This window comes from Sinocyclocheilus rhinocerous, unplaced genomic scaffold (genome assembly GCF_001515625.1).
Source record: "Sinocyclocheilus rhinocerous isolate Xijiao unplaced genomic scaffold, SAMN03320098_v1.1 scaffold234, whole genome shotgun sequence".
NCBI lineage: Eukaryota > Metazoa > Chordata > Actinopteri > Cypriniformes > Cyprinidae > Sinocyclocheilus > Sinocyclocheilus rhinocerous.
The window spans coordinates 350,531-351,060 of NW_015644337.1; the positions used below are offsets into that span (position 1 = coordinate 350,531).

Genomic DNA, 530 nt, shown 5'->3' on the forward strand with positions numbered 1-530 from the left:
CGTATTTGGAGTTTCAGCGCGAGAGCGCCCTCTGGCCTTTGGATGGAGATTTACTGCTGATCACTGAACCGTGCTTCACTGAAAGATACGCAGAACAATCGCAGCTTCTGTCGAATCACGATCTCGATTCCATTTCGATTTATCGTGCAGCCCTACTTCAGAGTTATGTGCCCTCTAGAAGCTTGCGTTCTGCAAGTGAATGGCGCTTTATTGTGCCTTCCCAAAGAAGCACAAAACCACTTTAACGAACTTTTACATTAACTGTTCCCTCCTGGTGGAATGACCTGCCCAACTCAATCCCAGCAGCTGAGTCCTTAACCATCTTCAAGAATCGGCTAAAAACACATCTCTTCCATCTTTATTTGACCCTCTAACTCATGCACTCTCTATTCTAATTCTATTCTTTAATAATAAAAAAACTTGTCCCTTTTAGACTGGCACTCTATTCATTTACTACTCTCGCATAGCCACAATAACAGACCGGTGTGTAAAACTCGGACGTATTTTAAAGATTCTGTGCCGCGAACTTT

At 43.2% G+C, this 530-nt stretch overlaps 1 protein-coding gene across 1 annotated transcript in view; it reads right to left on the reverse strand.

Annotated features, from left to right (window-relative positions):
• LOC107758097 (TBC1 domain family member 16-like) overlaps positions 1-530 on the reverse strand; it is a 28,626-nt gene that overhangs the window by 20,762 nt on the left and 7,334 nt on the right. The window lies entirely within an intron of this gene.